The 18,832-nt window shown below is 42.3% G+C and overlaps 1 pseudogene; it reads right to left on the bottom strand.

Moving 5' to 3' along the window:
• Positions 1-647: 647 nt before the first annotated feature.
• On the bottom strand, positions 648-1,187 carry LOC107505040 (annotated as a pseudogene).
• Between the last annotated feature and the right edge of the window lie 17,645 nt (positions 1,188-18,832).

Genomic DNA, 18,832 nt, shown 5'->3' with positions numbered 1-18,832 from the left:
AATTAACCTCTTGATGAGAGATTTCTCCCAATTAAGTTTTAGTTGACAGGTGGTAAAACCTGGACAACTGGCAAGGCTTGACTGACAACTGGAGAAGATTAAGCCATTAATTCTTTCTCTTTCTGCCTCCTATTTCATCTTTCCTCCTTCGTGGCAAATACCCTTAGTCTCTGAATACTCATTTCCAGTATCCCTTCTAGAAACTACTTGCCCTGATCTCTTCCCTCTCCCACCCCACCTTGCCTTTGGATTGAGCACCTCTCCTCTGGACTGTCATAGTACACTGTGCATGTTTTAAATAGCACTTAACACATTGCATTATAACCTCTCTGTCTTTTCTACCAGATTTCAAGTTCATTAAGGGGAGAAAGTCTGTTTTACTCAAATACTTCCCCTTAGTTTCTAGCACAGTGCCTTTTACATCACACAGGTCAATTAGATATTTCTAAATGAATAGATAAATAAATGAATACATGCCTATGAATGAATTATGTATCTAGTCTGATAGTACTCCATTTTTTTTTTTTGGCAGATCTTGCCTCAGGTTTATTTGTACAAGTAGCACAGGAGGATACCAGCTCTGTGCAGATAGTAGCCCAGGGGTCACACCAGTTCTTCTACCCTCACACGAGCAGACAGAGACCTCTCTACTCTGAAGCCTTTGTGGGGGCCTAGGCACCCTTGGAAGCTGGAGCCTGAGCCTGAGCCTGAACTGAAGGTGGAGCTGCAGCTGCAACCTGGGCCTTGATTTGAGCCTTGGCCTTGGACTTTGGCTGGCAGAGCCTGAAACCCTCAGCCATGCGGGCACCAGTGCATTCCCCAAGATTAGGTTGAACAACCCAGGCAAGTCGACTGACCTTGCAGCTTCTGCCATTTGGGACCTTGGGTTGGACCTCTTTGGGCTTTATGAGAGACTCTATAGCCTCCGCACATGCACTCATGACTTTGGCGTTGTTGGCCTGCATCTTCCTCAGGCCTCTCTTGTTGTGCTTCTTGGCAAAGCACATATTCTTCAGGAACTTGGGGTCCTCGTCCTTAAAATATTCATATCTTCATGCTTGGGGTTTCTTGATGTCATTCCTGTGCCATTTTTGGGACTTATTGTATATGATGTGGTTCTTGGACCTAGCCAGGTCTGCACTGAAGCAGGCGACTCCTGATGTGCCTGAGACTGGAAGAGCTTTCATGTTCTAATGTAGAAGTTTAGGGAGGGCACAGGTACATTTTAAGAAATTAAGGGACTCAAAAGAACACCAAACCAGTCACCAAAAACTATTTTGTAGTCATCACTGTAGTATAAACATGTCTTGCTATCTCTATACAAATGTTCAAAGCCATTGCAAGGCTCACAACTGAAGTAGAATTGTTTGTTATTAAGACTGCTCTCTCTAGAGGGGCAGGGGTCTCACACATTCCAGTAAACGCGTGCTCCTTATTTGGTGCCAGCTTGACTTCACACTGAACATCACACCTGAACCTGTTATTCACAGGAAGTCGTGCCACACTCTGCACTGCATAGCAAATCTGTGTTGCTCAACATCACATCTCTAGGTGTCACATTGGTATTAAAAGAGACATTCATAAAGCCCCTTGAGGGAAGGAACCACCCATCTCATAGGTCCCCAGAGGATATACAGACAAGGATGGGAAAAGCAGCCGGGTAATGGCGCAGGCAGGACTTTCCCAAAATTCGATGACGGTGTCCCTTGGGGCAAGAAAGGCAGCAATACTCTTGCTTTAATTGACCAAATTAACCAAAGGATAGATACATATAGAACTCTTGCAAATAACCTTTGAGTTTCTGGTGAAGAACGAAAGGAAACTATAGGACCACCATGTAAATACCCCATTAAAACTTGGAACCGGGGAGCAGTTCTTTCAAGGAAGAAGGTAAGATGCTGGGAAGAGCTATGTGCTTGCTTTATGGCTCTTAAGGTTAAGAATGCCTTTTGCTTGGGTAGCAGCTTCAGAGAGGTGGAGAGAGGGGCAGCACGAGATCCAGGGAGAAGGAGGCATGGAGCCAGATATTTAGATCAGGCCACACCTTAAGAGAGAAGGATAAAAGGGTTTTTAAGGCTTCCAGCCAGGCCGCCCAAAACAGGGGAGAAAAGGAGCATTAAGGGCAGAATTCGTTACTAAGACAAAGCCATGGGCTTTTCAAATCCTGATTGTGATGGCAGGCTAAAGGCACGCTCATGAACACTTCATCTGGAGCTCTGCCAGCATCTCTCATGGCCAGCATGATGAAACCAAATATGCAGGAACAGCCTATAGAAGACTTTGCTTCCAGCTACTTACAGGGGGCAGGGAAGGTGTTAGAGTGCAGTACACCATGTCCAAGATGCAACAGATTCACATAAACAGTCCTTAAAATGGTAGATTCTTAGATACCATTGCATAGCTATTAGAGAATCTCTGAAAATGGGTTTCGGGAATGTGTGTTTAATGTAAATGCTCCCCAGGAGATCCTTGTTACACTGAAATTTGAAATCCAATGGTTTAGTATGTAAGAGGACACATTTTGGGTAGAAGAGACTGGGGTTCCAATAGAAGCTTTCCACTCATTGACTGTGTGACTCTGAGAAGTTGCTTAAACCCCCCATCCTGTTTCCCATCTATAAGAGAGGGATAATAATATCAATGTTCAGGGCTTTTGAGCAAATTAAGTGAAATACTGAATATAAAGTGCTTAACATAATGTCTGACACATGATAATAAGTGGTAGCTATTATTATATAATAATTATTATAGTCTTTGGGGGTAAACAAAATGAATGCACATAATAATTGCAGATAGCTAGTAACCAAATGGCCTGATATGCTCAGAGCCATTGTGAAGGAAAATATTTTCACTTGAAATATATTCCATTTATCTTTATGAAGAAGACACACTGCATCTTTTGCTGTTTCTCAAATTGGGGTGGCCCAATTGTTGCTACAACTTTCATGCCATTTCTTTAACAAAATAATCTTTAATTTGGGGAATGCGAGCTGGAATTCAATGTCTGTGCCCCTTCCTACTAGCTGTGGAGATAATAATAGTACCCACCTCACAGTGGTGTCATGAGGATTAAATTACATAGACCATGAAAAGTGCTTAGCTCGGTGTCTGGAACATAGTAAGTACTTATTAAAAAGTAACATTTTTAAAGATACAGAGCTTTCAAAGTAAACTAGCCATTCCCAGAGGGACATGCACTCATACACTCACTCAGCAAATGATTTTTGAGCTCCTACAATATGTTTAGGGTTGTTCTTAGTTCTGGGAGCAATGCAAAGAAAGACGATTCCTTTCTTTCTAGGCCCATTAGTTATGGTGATGCTTGAAACAAGAAATATCATGAGATTATTTATTGTATGGGAAATAGCAAATGAGTAGCATACACAGAGCCCCTTGGTTCAGGGGAGACAAACAAAGGAAAGTTTTAAGAAACAGGCATAGGCTGATCTGAATAAGAGGGAGTGGTCTTGATAGGGAGAGCTGAAACAGAGCCGAGGTGAAGAGGACATTTTCAAACTGCACATGCATGTAAAGGGCGGATGTCTAGAGTGTAGACTCGTATAGTTACCTTCAAAAGTCACTGCATTCTGACCCAGAGGTTTGCTCCCTGCCATCAGAGAAGGGATGTAGTTATCAAGATGCTAGAAGGGTGCAGGTGCACACGGCATAGCAAGAAGACTGCTTTCAGGTGGCAATTTCAGATCTGGAAGAACAGCCCAGACGAAGTCGGGCATAGACTGCGTATATATACACTTTCCTTTTCATTTTATCCCCACGCTCTCCCTTATTTGGTTTTATAGAGAGGGGATGGGGAAAGGGAATTGAGTGTGCAGAGCCTATTCACACTGCATCTGCCACGGAGACCCTGCATCTGCCACCCCCACACCCAGAGTCTCTTCTAACACAGAGCTGTGACCTTGTACTTCATCATGACTACACACTAAAAATGCTAACTTAGAAAGGATCAGAAGGACAGGAAAACAGAGAATTGAAAGAGAAGAAAAAATAGAAGGGAAAAAGATGGTGAGAAGCCAAAAGAGAAGAAAGAGAACAGACAAACGTGCCATCTATTGTGCTTTGAATTACAAACGATAGAAAGGATTTGGGTACGGCGGTTTGTCCTACCGCCATCCAGGTTTCTGCCCTTGGATCCTAACCTTTCAGACCTCTAAACACTGCCTGGGGTCACCTGGAAAGACACCCATAAATACTCTTTATTTATGAAGTCGGTCACTTATTTATTCATCATAAGTATTTACTGAGTGCATCCTATATTCCAGGCACTGTGCAGATTCTGAGAACATAAAAGTGAGCAAGATAGATATAGTTTTTAGCCTTGTTTTAAATCACCCATCAGGGACTTTTGAATTGAATGCCGTAGCTTAAATGTGCTAGGCATTGCAGAAAGTACAACATAATTTAAAGACATATTCCATATTCTCAGAAAGCTTACAGTCTGCTTGAGGAAATAATAATAATGTACCTGAATTAATCGTCTCCTCTGAATAACTCTAGTCCTCAGTGACCTTTCATTCCTCTGTACTCTCACATCTATCTATCCACACATGAACAGACATAGCACACACTACCTGTATTGTTGCTTTCCTGCTCATGCATATATTTATTTTATCCTACAAAAGGCCTGTATTAGTTAATTTATGCTGTTTAACAGACTAATGCAAAACTCTTTGGCTTGAAATAGCAACCATTTATTTAATTCATGATTCTGTGGCTTGAGCTCAGCTAGGTGATTCTTACAGTCTTGGCTGAGTCCATTCATGTGTCTACCAGCAGATGCTGGTCTGATAGGCAGCTCTGCTTCTGGGGTTAGATGGACGTTAACTAGGGCACGAGGGGTGACTGGGCAACATGGTCTCTAACTTTCTGCAGGTGATCTAGACTTTTTCTTATGCAACTTGGCAGAGTTTCTAGAGAACTAGTAGACATGTACAAAGGTTCCCGAGGCCTGGACTTGGAAATGGCACATCGTCGCTTCTGCTGCATTCTGTTAGCCAAAGCAGGGCTAGCTCAGACTCTACCTTTTGTTAGGAATAGCTGCAAAGACACATTGCAAGGGCGTGGATACAAAAAGGGTTGTACTGACGTCATCTTACTCTCAAGCTACCACTTTGACTGTTAAGCTTCTCAAGAGAGATGCTGTTTACACATTTTTATAGTCTCAGAGCTGGGGGAATAGCTGGCCCTTACTGTTGGTATAGGAGCAAAAAGCCAGTTTAGGGAATCGGGGAAGGTCCTCCTAAAGAACATGTAACATTGCCATTTGAAAGTTAATTAGAGGTTAGATAAGTGGAAAACATTCTGGTCAGAGGAAACTGTATGTTCAAACTCTGGAAGTTGGAAAGATCCTGGGATATTCCAGGAAAAGAAACAACGAGTGAGGTGGGAGACGAGATGGGTTGGGGGTGGAGTGGAGGAGAAGGCGCTGCAGGGCTAGGCAGGCGTCATAATTGAGAGCCCTGTAAACCTTGATAAGGAATTTGGGTATTATCCTAAGAGCAATGGGAAGTCATTAAAATGTTTTAAGCAGGAAAGAGAAATGATGAGGCTTGTGTTTCTAAAAGATCTCTGACTCTAGTATGAAGAATGGATTAAGGGAGAGGAAAGAGGAAGTGGGAATAATAACGTCCTAGTTTAAATTTGCAAATACCTCTGGCAAGATTAAAGGGTTGTCAGCTACTTATACCTTAAAGGCATGATGCAGGACAGAGTTTTCCCACCCCGCACTCCCTCCCCCAACTCGAGCTGCACGAGCAGGTCTGTTCAGAAAGAGGAGAAAGGAAGCTTTGCAGGGAGCACATTCAGCTTTCTGGCAATGTGTAACTCCCGCCAGTATCTCAGGACGGAAGAACAATAGAAAGGTCATCAATTAAGAGCCTTTTTTTTACCTTTCTATTAGCAGAACTAATCATTTGCCTTTAAGTAAGACATTTTGTTTTGATTTAAAAAATCACCATGAGTAAGTCAAAAGAAAATTTCCAGAAGGACATTCAGATCCAACAGGGTTTTATTTCCCATCAAGACTGATGTTAATCCAATTCTTACTTCTGCTGACATCTAATGGTAACTACTATTATTTATTGAGCTCCTACTGTGTGCCAAGCAATTTACAGTTTGTCTTGTATAGTACTTATGATAACCTCTTTAGGTAAACACACTTATCCAGTCTTACATATAAGACCCTGCAAAAATATGCCACTTGTCTAAGGTGACATATGAATAAGAACAGAGCTGAAACGTGAAGCAGCAACTTTATCCCAATATCCGTGGTAGCTAGGGGTCACTCTCGAAGCCTTAAAATGTGCCAGGAACGGGGTCAAGTCCTTGGTTTGCCTTGCCTTGTTTTGCCTTCCCAAAAACCCTTTGAGATAGGTGCTGCTATCATCTCTACTCAACAGATGAGGAAAATGAAGTTCAGAAAGGTCACATAGCCAGGTCTAACATCAGAACCTGTGTTTTTGACTATAACACACTGTCTCCCATATTCTCCGCCTATATCACTGTGTCATAAAAACATTGGACCTTTCTTTAATAAACACTCTCTTATTTTTTCTAATTCTCATGTAAACAAAGCTTTGAATCATGGCTACAGTAGTGTACTTCCCCCCTACCCCCATCAAACACACATCTCCTTCCCCATCTCTCACATCAACTGTAAGCTTCCGAAGGGCAGGATGTGTCTTAGTCCACTCTGAATCCCCTCCAGCACCTAGTAGAGCAGATCCAAGCCCAGAATTGTGCCCGATCTGTGCTGGTTCTTCCTATGCATGATGCTATCTTTACTCATGCGTGTGGAAATACTCGCAAGCTGAGTTTTCTGAGTTCGACTAACAAGCAGGCCAGGCAGGCAGCCTGCCCCTCCAGCTGCATCTGCACAGGATGGATCAATGCCACCCTCAGAACAATGACCAGTCAGCCCACAGCCTGCCTCCCCCAGTGCTGAAGTGCTTTGGGAAGCTGGGGGCTGCACTTGGACGCTGCCGTTCTACCACGTCGTCAGTCACCAGCATGAGAGAGGCTGGGCTGTGGCTCCTCAGGCAACAACATCGGGAGGAATAATGAGCTGCTCTGGGGTAGCTGAGAGCTTTCTGATCAGGAGACGTATGGGGTTGTCACAGTGACAGATGGGCCCAAAGGCCCCGTCCCCACTACACTGCCCCAGTGACCTAGACTCTCACCCTCAGGTCTGTCTGTCCCTTGACACTGATTTGGGATGACAGGGTGGTCAGAGGAGGAGCAGAAGGCCATGCAACCAGTAAAGAAAAAAGCCACCACACTGTTTTGTGAGACGTTGTGTTTGAGTGTTAGCTGTATACTCCCATCAAAAAGCAACTTGGGCCCACTTTATTTCTCTGTATCATGGGAGAATTGGAGTTTGACTTTCACTTCTAAAAATGTAGTATCTGTCGTTGGTGTAATGTGGATAGTGAAAATACCCATTATTGTATGTGTGTTAGATATAGTCCTAGACTTAAAGTCAGGAGCTTGAGTTAAAGCCAAGCTCTTCCTTTACTCTCTGTGTAGCCTTGGTTAGGTTACTTGACTTCTCTGAGCCTCAGTTTGCTCATGTGTAAAGTAAAAATAATAAATATATTTCTCATGAGATCCTTGTGAGCATTAAATGAGACAGCATATACGTGAAGCACTTAACACAATATCTAGTACAGTATAGGTGTTCCGTGGACATTTATCAGCTCTGTTGTGCATTTTGAAAGAGGTATTGCAAGTGAATAGGATATTTTTAAACTGAAAGACAGTAACAAGGTTTACTCAGTATTTGGTATTAGTCTAAATATTTTATTAGTATTAGTGCTGGTATTATTATTAATAGGAAGAGGAGTGCTATCTCTAAGATGCCTTTTAAACTTTAAAGACTAAGGTCACCAGACAGAAAGATCAGTTCTAGGTAATCAGCTGGTCTAATAGTCTGATAAGTTCCAGGGAGGCCCACCCTGGCTCTGCTCTGTGTCCCAGGCTATGCAGGAGACTGTGGGCTTCTGTTCAGCCCAAAGCAAAACAAGACTGACAGGGAAAGGGGAGAACAAGGAAAGGAGGCACGAACAAGTCACCAAGAAGGACAAAAGAGACTGGGGGCAGAGAGAGACAGGTATGTTCTGCCTGTACACTTGAATGACCCCAAGTCCAGGGTAAAATCGGCTGGGGCAGAGCACAGCTGGGTGAGTAGTGGTGGAGATGAGGGGAGGACAGTGAAAGAAGAGGTGGAAGAGAGAAAGAGAAGGAAGGAGAACATGGAAGATGTTAAGTAAAGAGGGGGGAAGGCCATCTTGTCCTGTCTCGTCTTGAACACCTTCCAAGAGTCTCATGACCTACATAAGAAAATCCGCGTTCCTCAGCCTAAGCACGAGCTCCATACAATGGGGTGGGATCAGTTCTTGATCTTCCTCCACATAGTTACAGACATACTGACCTGTCACAAAGACATCAAGTATTGCTTCTTCATGTCTTTACCCTTAGGGTGACTTCTGAGTTGAAGGACTTTTTATGGAATGATAAGAGGGGGAAGGGTAGAAGGAAAGGGTGAAGACAAGAGGATAAAGGAGGCCAAGGAAGGAAGAAGAAGAGGGAAAGAATAGAAAAGGGGTGAGGGGAGAAGAGAATGCCATTAGGGAAGAGAAGGGGAAGGGAAAGGAAGAAAGGAAAGAAAACATACAAAGAGGTATTGTAAACCAAGGTGAATAAAAGAGAAGAAAGAGTAGATAAAGAAGCAGGGTGGTGATTGAAAGGGGATGGAGGAAATGGGTTCCAGAGAAATCTCTGGGAATTCCTCAGCACCCACTCCCTGGCCGCTGGGGTCTGCTGTTTTCCGTTCCTGAATCCTCACAAGGCACCGGGGTTGGGTCCGCACTACTCCAACTAGATTTGTATGGATAGTCCCCACCGGAAAACTATTGGCTGGAATCTGTGTAGGGCAGACTGAAGACCTACTTGGATTTAACTGGACCCAGTTGGTCTTTCTCTCACTCCTGGGTCATGGGTCCATTTCAATGGAAATTATCCAGCAAGTGCTCTGGGGGCAGGGCTCACCTGGCTCTTGCTGTTCTGTGATGAGGGCTGGACCATCTTCTTCATGCAGTACTCACCCCATGCAGAGCAATCAGATTGGCTTTCTGAGTGTGGGTATAACAGGGATCTACACTACTTGAGGTCAAAGTAAATATCATTAGAGAAAGAAATGCCTGGAGGCCTCTTTGCACCTTCATCTCTCAGCTTCCCAAGGGAGGCTGCTGGGGGCTGGACTAAAACAAGTGGCTCTTAAGTTAATTCCAAAACCCACTCAATTTGCATGATTTACCCCTAGTACCTTCCATCTTCTCCCTGATGCCCTCTTTTTTGCCAGTCTTCATCTTCACACATAATGCCACAACACCCTGGTGTCTCTTTTAAAAAAAATCTTTTAAGATGAAGGAAAAGCATTCACTTATTTGGTCAGGGGTTGAGATATTTTCTTAAAGGATTTTTTCTTAACTGCAATCTATCTGTAAGGTTGTAGTGGGAGGGAGAGGTGAGTGATTTGTGTGCAGAGAGGGCAGGGAAAAATTAGAAATGTTCTACAGAGTTTCCCATCTTTCTGGAAGACAAATAGAGACAACTTTTTTTCTTTTTCTTCTAGCAGAGGTAGTGGGATCTATTGGAGAGGAGACTGGAGAGTTTAAACTCATGGGGCTCATTTTAGCTTAGAGCCAAAACCTTCACCATCTACCCCAAACCTTTCTTCATTGGAAATATAATGAATTTCAACTCTTTTGCTTGTGCTTCTAAACACTGAAATGACCAATAAATGAGTGGTAACAAGAAAAAAAAGAAAGAAAAATAAGTCTTGAATAACCTCAAATGCAGAGAGAATAATAACCCCTAATGGAAACTGGAAATTCACAAATATACTGCTTTATTAGGTAGTTATGTAGAGTGACCCTAGTTGATTGGTCTCCCCCCGCCCCTTTATTTTTAATTCGAATAACTCTCTCTATTTTATTTTCATGCTTTTTAAAACAAATTTTTAATTTTTTATTATAGTTGGTATACAATATTGTATTAGTTTAAGTGTACAACATAGTGATTAGACATATATATATATAACTGATGAAGTGATCACCCTAATAAATCTAGTACCCATCTGACACCACAGTTATTAAATATTATTGACTATATTCCTTATGCTGTACTTTACATCCCCATAACTATTTTATAACTGCCAATTTGTAACTTCTTAATCCTTTCTCCTTTTCTCATCCGCTTCCCTAACCCTCTTCCCATCTGACAACAATCAAAATGTTCTCTGTATTTATGAGTTTGTTTCTATTTTGTGTGTTTATTTTCTTCTTTAGATTCCACATGTGTGTGAAATACGACATTTGCCTATCTTTGTCTGACTTACTCTACTGAGTACCATACCATCTAGGTCCATTCCTGTTGTTGCAGACGGTAAGAGTTTATTTTTTATTTATGGCTGAGTAATATTCCTTTGTATATATGTACCATCTCTTCTTTATCCATTCATTCACGGATGGACACCCAGGCAGTCTCCATGTCGTAACTATTGTAAATACTTATGTGATGAACATATGGACATATATGACCCCTTGAAGCAGAGTTTTAGGTTTCTTCAGATAAACACCCGAAGTTATTTTGTCTGGCATAAATATGGCTACACCAGCTTTATTTATGTATTTTTGTTTACATTTTCATAAACTCTCTTTTTTCATCTCTACTTTCAGTCTGTGTGTATCTTTTGATCTGAATTGAGTCTCTTGTAGTCTGCATATATGAGAGCCTTCTCTTCTTATCCATGCCCTATCTTTTGATTGGAGCATTTAATCTATTTACATCTAAAGTAACTTTTGATAGATATGTAGTTATTACCATCTTATTATTCATATTTTTTATTTCTTCTTCTTCTTCTTCTTCTTCTTCTTCTTCTTCTTCTTCTTCTTCTTCTTCTTCTTCTTCTTCTTCTTCTTCTTCTTCGTCTTCTTCTTCTTCTTCGTCTTCTTCGTCTTCTTCGTCTTCGTCTTCTTCCTCTTCCTCCTCCTCCTCCTCCTCCTCCTCCTCCTCCTCCTCCTCCTCCTCCTCCTGCTCCTCCTCCTCCTTCTCCTCCTCCTCCTTCTCTTCCTTCTTCTTCTCCTTCTCCTCCTCCTCTTCCTTCTTTTCCTCCTTTAACAAGTCCCTCTAACATTTCTTGTAGTACTGGTTTGGTGGTGATGAACTCCTTTAGCTTTTTCTTGTCTGGGAAGCTCTTTATTTGTCCTTCAATTCTAAATGGTAGCTTTGTTGGGTAGAGTAACTTTGTGGGGCCTTGTTTTTCATCTCTTTAAATATTTCCTGCTAATCCCTTCTGGACTGCAAAGTTTCTGTTGAGAATTCAGCCAATAGTCTTATGAGAGCTCCCTTGTAAGTAATTGCTTTTCTCTTGTTGCTTTTAAGATTCTCTCTTTATCTTTAATCTTTCGCATTTTAATTCTGATGTGTCTTGGTGTGAGCCTCTTTGGGTTCACCTTGCTTTGGACTCTGAGCTTCCTGGAGTTGTCTGTCTATTTCCTTCCCCAGTTAAGGAAAGTTTTCTGTCATTATTTCTTGAAATAGGTTTTCAGTTTCATGCTCTCTCTCTCCTTCTTCCGGCACCCCTATGATATGAATATTAGTATGCTTCATGTCCCAGAGGCTCCTTAAACTATTTTCATTTTTTTAAATTCTTTTTTCTTGTTGCTGTTCTGGTTGGGTGTGTTCTGCTACCTTATCTTCTAAGTCACTGATTTGATCCTCTGCATCATCTAATCTACTGTTGATTCCTCCTAGGGTATTCTTCATTTCAGTTATTGGATTCTTCATTTCTGACTGGTTCTTTTTTTAAGTTTTCTGTCTCAATTTTTATGTTTTCTCTTTGTTAAAATTCTCACTAAGTTCATCTACTCTTCCCCTCAGTTCATTGAGCATCCTTATCACCAGTGATTTAAACTCTGCATTTGTTAGATTGCTTGTGTTCATTTTGTTGAGGTGTTTTTTTCTGGAGCTCTGCTCTATTCTTTCATGTGAGACATATTTATTTGTCTCCCCATTTTGGCTGCCTCCTTGTGTTTTTTTTCTATGTATTATATAGGGCTGCTATGTTTCCTGGTTGAATACTGTAGGTGGCCTTATACAGTAGGTGTTCTGTGGGGCCCAGTGGCAGTCTCTGTGATCCCCTGAGCCAAGGGCTCCCTCCAAGAGTTTCCTTCATATGGGTTGTGTGTGCCCTCCTGTTGTAGTTAAGTCTTGGTTGCTGGTTTACATCAGTGGGAGGGACTGACCTGAACTGATTGGTTGTGAAGACCAGCTGGTGAGGGGCTGACCCTATAGAGCAGGATTCACTTTAGCAGTGCTCTGATGCCTGACTAGTCTGCCCTTTTGGTGTGTCCTCTTCAGATGCAATCCTGAATGGTATTCTGGCTCAGTCTAAAGCCAGCTACTAGGTGTTCTGGCCCGGGGGCCTCAAGAGCCACCAAGCAATCCAGAGATGGCCATCAACCATGCTGGCCCTGGAGGTGCCTTGAGAGGCCAAGCCATGATCTCAGGCTGGCTACCACTAGTGCTGGGCCTAGGGATGTTCAGCAAAAGGTACAACATGCTGAAGCCAGATGCTGCTTGTTCAGATTTTGTGAACCTTTGAGAGATTTTAGGAAAATCTGCAGCATGGGCCCAGACAGGCCATTTTTATGAAAAAGCCACTGGGAGCAGTTTGGGTGGGCCTGCAAGTTGGGTGGGGCAGGGTCTCAGGGAATTGCCAAAGCTGGAACACCAGTGTTAGCCAGGTGATGGAGACTCAGGTATGGTAGCCACCTGCATCTGCATGCTGGGCAGGGGAAGGCTTAACAAAGAAACAATGGCTTCTGCCAGTACTTCTGTCTTGGAGAAAACTACCCCTTCAGCCCTCACCCTAAAGCCAGACAATTCAGCTCCTTCCTGTATGTCTCTGGCACCTTTTGAGTTGCTGCCTTTGCACAGGAGCTCAGAGCACATGAGTTCATCAGCAGGTAAGTCTGTGCACAGGCCCTATAAGAGGAGCGCCTAGGCATCCTGTAGATCTACGCCTCATTCAGCCACAATCTTTGCTGATTTTTACATCCATATTTAGAGGGGATTTCTCTTCCTGGCACTGGAACCCTGAGTTGGGACCCCTTGCTCCTCTGGGGGGGGGGGGAATTCCATAGCTTAGATTTCCATCCCAATTTTCAACTGCTACTTGCAGGTGTGGGACCAGCTTGTTCCACATCTCCACCCCTCCTACCAGTCTGGAAGTGGCCTTGTCTGTATGTTTTCAGTTGTAGGACTGCTGTTCAGCTAGACCTCAGGCAATTTTCAATGACTGTTGTCCGTATTTTAATTGTAATTCGATGCAGCTGTGAGAGGAGGCAAGCACCACATTTATCTCTTCTGCCATCTTGACCAGAACTCTCTGATTGACCCTTTACCAGTAGCTTTTAAGAAAAAGTATACCCTTTTAAATGAAAACATTGGCTTGCCTAGTAATGGAAGATGGCCATTGTAATTCCTTAGTTTCAAGATGCCAAGATTATCCTTAAATCTGCCCTAACTCCTACCTCTTTCTTGAATCACCCCCTAGAGACTACACCCCTCTACCCAGTTATTCACTAATTATTTACAGAGTATTTGGGAGCAATAGGAGACCTAGAAAAGTTTGTATTGTTCCCTGTTTTTCTGAAAACATAGAATGTAAGGGCATAAAATGAGGCTGAAAAGCCAGTTGGACTCAGATAACAAAAGCTCTTCCATGGCTGTCCGAGTTTAGACTCTATTTTATAGACAATGAGAAGTTTCAAAAGATTTTGAAAAAGGGGGTTAGCATAGTCGGGTTTCCTTAATAAGAGATCACTCAGACCTATGAGTATGGAAGGTGGCCCAGAAGGGGTTGGCAACAAAGGAGGCAGGAAAACCAGTCAATAGGCAATTGGAATAGGGCAAGAAGAGAGAAGAGGAGGGCATGCTCAGGACAGAGTGGATGAAGAGGAAAGGGTCATCAGCATTTGACACACACGTGACTTAAGAGACTAGGTCAAATCAAGAAAAAACCAATACAACAGTACACTACTCCCTCAATGCTATATTTTATTCAGCTATTATTAATAACTGATTTGATTTTATCCATTCCATTTTACAACCCTTGTCTCTTGCAATTGTCTGGTCCTGGTAACAATTTTATTGGAGCATAGGAGGCACATTATAAATACATTTTATATTGCACATTGTATTTTAAGCAAATTTGAGACATCTTTGATTAGGCGCCTTCCCAACGATAGCCTTGTTCAGACAGATAATTGCGTGCTGATTTTTATTTTATTTTATTTTATTATTTTTTCAGCTTTGTTCTCTCCCCCTTGGCAAAGCTGCAATCTTGCATACACACGTCAGTGGATAAAAACCCTTGAAAATAACTCTTCAGAAGAAATCTAATTTACTTTTTAATCTGGTTCGGAAATTTGCCAGAAAAATTTCCACCGACAAGCACCGCCATTTATTACCACTTATCACACACCCAAGCTGTGCTCTCGCTCTGATGGGGCTAATGTAACAGGGGAGGAATATTCTGATACATTATTTATTTGATACAATCCATCCAGATAAAATCTATGGGCAGGAGAGGACAAAGTTTGACCTTATCCTTCATCTTAGGAAAAGTAAGGGATCTTCCCTTTTGCTTGTTCAAGGAACCCCCCTCTCTCCATGCCCTTGTCAAGGTCCAGCTTCCCTTACAGCTCGGGGACTATCACTCCACAGAGATTCTGCTTTGGCTTTTCTTTCTTCCCCTAGGATCTACACCACCCACTCACACATTTGCTTGTGTCTGACCTTGAAATGATTTTCAAGGGTTTAATGCTTATTATAATTTGTTTCTTAGGGGCAGAGACCAGAGTGCACAGGCTTATCCAAGTTCAATGTGAGGTGGCTCTGATTTGAGAAAAAAATATTGGTATGAGCCAGCTGGTGACCTTGGGCTAGTAATTAAACCTCTCCAGGGTCCCCAACTATAAAACGAGGATGGGGATCTCTATAACTCTGTTCAGCTTTCATGGTCCATGGAAGCTGTGAGGCTTTGAGAAGAACAGAGGACTTGGGTCGGGATACCTGGAGCTGGAATTCTGGCGTTGCTGCTTCCTGGCTGGCTGATTTCGGGTAAGTTGACATCTCTGAGAACATATTTTCTGATCTGTCCACTGGGGTAATAGCTCTTCCCCTGATGACCTCATAGAGTCATTACAATTATAATGAATATGGAAGCTTTGCAAACAGCTAAAAAATATATAATGTATAATTAATCATGAGTCAATTCATTAATTAGTGAAAACATACTATGAGATATTTGCAGAACCCACTCAGAGGGAAAATCGGAAGAAAAGTCAGGCTGGGAATAGCCAGTGGGGCTTCCTATATACCTGTCTCCAACCTCAGGTGATAGGTAACCCAGACCAGTCCCAAGCAAAAAGAGACCCCTGCCCTCTGCTACTCATTGCAGTTTGGCTGACAGTTCCTAAAAGAGCCCCTAGGGCTTCAGGATCCACAGAACAATTTAGTCCCACATTTCCTGCAAAATTATGAAGGTGAGAGATATTTGAACATTGGACATTGAAATCTTCATGTGGCTATGCATCCACTAAAATCTGTGAGAATTTACTTAACTTTTTGAGGTGCCCCCCTCATCTGTGAAATGAGTTAAATAGCACTTACCTCATGAGGTTGTTGAGGGCAGTCAGTGGTATAATGTAATGTAATCCTATCCAAGCCTCACATATCCACCACTGGAGAATTAATTTAAGAGAGGTCTTCGTCCTTCTTATATACCTTTGTACTCTTGGTGCCTTGCACAATGTCTGCCATGTAGGAAGATTTCAGTCAGTACCTGTCAAGTGGATGGATGAATGAGTGAATGCAGTACACTGCGGTCAGGGTCATTAACTGAAGAAAATGTTCATAATATTGTTGACCTGGAAAGATAGTCTTGAGTCCTAAATCAATTTTGAAATCTTTATCTCCTCCCAAATTCCTGCCTCCTATTTCTCCCAGGCTTCTCTCTACTCTTGCTTCCCCTTCTCATCCTCTTGACTTCTAGAATGTTCCATCATCCCAACCCCCACCCTCTAAGCTTTTTCTCTCCTTATCCAGTGGGATGGCAGTGAGGTTTGCCCAAAAAACTTTTTCCCTGTCTCCCTGGATTTTATGTTCCCATCTCAAAGCTATGCCTCCTGTGGGAAGAGTAAATATAGAAAAATGACAACATGTACATTAATGCTCGTTAGAATGTCATCATTATACTCTGCAAAGTGTCTGCTGAGGGGGTCCCTAAAGGACACTTAGAAACGAAGCAGCTGCTCCAGATTTGTTCCAGCTCACATCTCGAAGAAATGACATTGAGATAAATGCAGCATTTCTGGCTGGAAGGAGGGGAGAGAGTAAGGCTTCTCTGGAGAAGGGGAAGATGGTAAAGAGAGAATCTACATGCTTCCCCAAAAACTCAGGACAACAAGCACAATGGACTGATGGCATGGGAACATATAGGGAAGAGGACAGACTCCACAATGAGATCTGGTTTGCTCAAACCAAGAGGCTCACAGTCTGTGTAAGGTGATGGTAAGCTAAAGATCTCATATTAATCTTAGATCAGTATCTGAAAGAATTGCCTGCTGTTCATCAAAAGTGAGAAACAAATTATGCTGTAAGAGTGAGAAAATTATTATTTAACCTACTTTATTACTAGTAGTGACCAGGAATGGGTTGTTAAGGAAGGGAGGCAATATGATATTGAAGCTGTAAATCTATCTATAAGGCCATTGACAAATAACACCAACTTATATCCCTCTTTATTTTGCTCATCCACTCAAGACACAGTGAGACTGCCAAGATCTACACAACATCCATTCTTCTTACACATGTTCTTGTCGACAACTAGTGAAGAGTTGATCCAGCACCTCAGGCCCTGACTAAGCATCATAGTTACCTGTATCCCACCGCCCTGAAAAATCAGGTGACAAGATCTGTGAAACTTTGCAGACATTATTTTAATTTAATTTTTATTTTTGTCATCAAAAGGTGATTTTTGAGCTCAAGTTGCAAAATCACTCCTCTAAATCCAATTAATTCATACCAGCTATGTTTCGTATAGCATTTCATGCTTACACAGTATTTTCCATGTATTACTACACTAGATGCTTATTACTGTTCTAAGAAATACCCACTGCAGGTATTATTATCCCCATTTTACATATTAAAAAACTAAGGAACAGACTTTTCAATTATACAAAAACAAACATATACCTGGAGTATTAAAATATCCCATACTCTTTGGAGAGAATGCCTTTTTAAAAACAAACAAACAAACAAACAAACAAACAAAACCCTCACAAATAGATGTCAACACTCATACAGAGGACACAGGATCAAAGTTCCTACAAACACAGTAAATCCCAATTTATTTAACCTGTCATAAATAACCATGTCAGAGACCTTTAACTGGTCGATGTATAGCAGCCCCATTGAACAGGAAAGAATGAGATGAGCTCAGCCCCCTCTGGAGCCTGCCATCCCCAAGTCAAGTTACCAGTTTCTGATTATTTCACCAGCCAAGGAAGTGATCACTGTTAAAGGAAAGCATATAAGGACCACATTCCAAAAAATAGGTATGCTGGCCTTGGTCTCCCACTCCCCAGCACTGTAACCAGTCTGAAGTCATTCTGAGCCTCCACATCCTCGTCTGTGAAATGGAAGACTAAGCTTTGCCACTTACCAAGCTGGTTGTTACTCAGGCCTAGATTATCACAACCTTCCTTGATAAACAAGTCTTTACAACTTCATAGAACTGATCCTTGCTTCACGTACAATTTCAGAAGTAAGATCTTGGACCCGATTAGATTTCCTGTAGTTCCTTCTCCAGCTCCTTACATGTGAGTCTAAGTGTGCACATGTATACACACGTGCAAACACACACACATGCACACACGCACACGCGCGCGCGCACACACACACACACACACACACACACACCCAGCCTATCATCTCTATCCCTCCTCTTTCCCTAGGACTTGGAAGCCTGGACCTAAAGCTTAATTATCTTTAAATGCTGCTGCCTTTTCCTACTATGGCTAAGCACTGGTTAGTTTGATGATTCCTTTTAAAATCTCCTTGTCATAATTTATTGAATGTTTTTTATGTCCCAGGGGAGATGTGAAGTTGTATTCTGGCCTTTGCCCTGGAAATCTTATGGTCTCATGAGAAGTAGGCCCTCCTTTTAGTGTTGTTGCAAGGATAAGTGAGATGAGACATGTAAAGCCCATGATACGATGCCTATGCATAGTAAACTCAGTATTCTTGTTACTAATTGTAATGAATATAATGAGGAGTCATTACACTGGGGTCTCTAAACTCCGGGTTCTGAACTGGTACTGGTTCATGGCCTGTGAGGATCCAGGCCACACAGCAGGAGGTAAGGGGAAGGCGGGCAAGTGAAGCTCCATCTGTGTTTGCAGCCTTTCCCCAGAGCTAGCATCACCACATCAGTTCCACCTTAGATGATCAAGCATTAGATTCTCATAAGAGCACCAGTCCCTGGTGCCAAAAAGGTTGGGGACCGCTGCACTAGAGCAATAGACGAGATGTGCTGTGGAGATCTGAAGCGAATAAAGCTATACCCGCACTCCTTGGTGTTTACCTTGAGAATATGGTGGGAGAAAGAAGCAATATATGTAGAACTTGATGTCAGTGGAGAAGATACCCTCGTGTTCTTACTAGATATACCTAGGAGGTAAGGAGG

Source organism: Rousettus aegyptiacus, unplaced genomic scaffold, assembly GCF_014176215.1.
Source record: "Rousettus aegyptiacus isolate mRouAeg1 unplaced genomic scaffold, mRouAeg1.p scaffold_m13_p_5, whole genome shotgun sequence".
NCBI lineage: Eukaryota > Metazoa > Chordata > Mammalia > Chiroptera > Pteropodidae > Rousettus > Rousettus aegyptiacus.
This window is presented reverse-complemented; position numbering and strand designations above follow the sequence as displayed.